Source organism: Callorhinus ursinus, unplaced genomic scaffold, assembly GCF_003265705.2.
Source record: "Callorhinus ursinus isolate GAN/ISIS: 27379988/994484 unplaced genomic scaffold, GSC_fseal_2.0 scaffold38, whole genome shotgun sequence".
NCBI classification, from domain to species: Eukaryota; Metazoa; Chordata; class Mammalia; order Carnivora; family Otariidae; genus Callorhinus; species Callorhinus ursinus.
Window position 1 is genome coordinate 1,461,149 of NW_027397100.1, and position 764 is coordinate 1,461,912.

Below are 764 nucleotides of genomic sequence, written 5' to 3' on the forward strand. Positions count from 1 at the left end.
CCCACCACTCCAGCAACCCTCAGTTTGTTTCCTGAGATTAGGAATTCCTCATATCAGTGAGGTTATATGATACATGTCTTTCTCTGATTGACTTATTTTGCTCAGCATAATACCCTCCAGTTCCACCCACGTCATTGCAAATGGCAAGATTTCATTCCTTTTGATGGCTGCGTGATATTCCATTGTATATATATATACCACATCTTCTTTATCCATTCATCTGTCGATGGACATCTTGGCTCTTTCCATAGTTTGGCTATTGTGGACATTGCTGCTATAAACATCGGGGTGCACATACCCCTTCGGATCCCTACATTTGTACATTTGTGTCTTTGGGGTAAATACCCAGTAGCTGTTGCTCTTAGATTTGAAGCAACTCCCCAGAGCCCTTGCTCCTTAAGCTCATGGGTTCACTGAGCTGCATCTCTGTCCTCCTGCCTTCAACTTTCTGCTCCAGGCTGCGCTGTGACCTCTGCCAGAAAGCCCTTCTTTGCTCTCCTTTCTTCAGATCAACACCTTCTCATCTTTCAACTCAGGTGCCCCTTCTCTGGAAACCCTTCTGGAACAGCCACCTGGAATGTGCACACCTACACCTACCTCCCTGTGCCCTCTCAGAATCCTAAGGCTGCTTACCTAAGCAAGCCTCCAGCCCCACCACACTGTATTTCAATTATTCTGTTTACTCATGGAACCACTGTACTGAGGCGACTCAACTTGATGGGGCATAATAATGAAGCTTTTCCCCCTAATCTCTACTTTCAGCC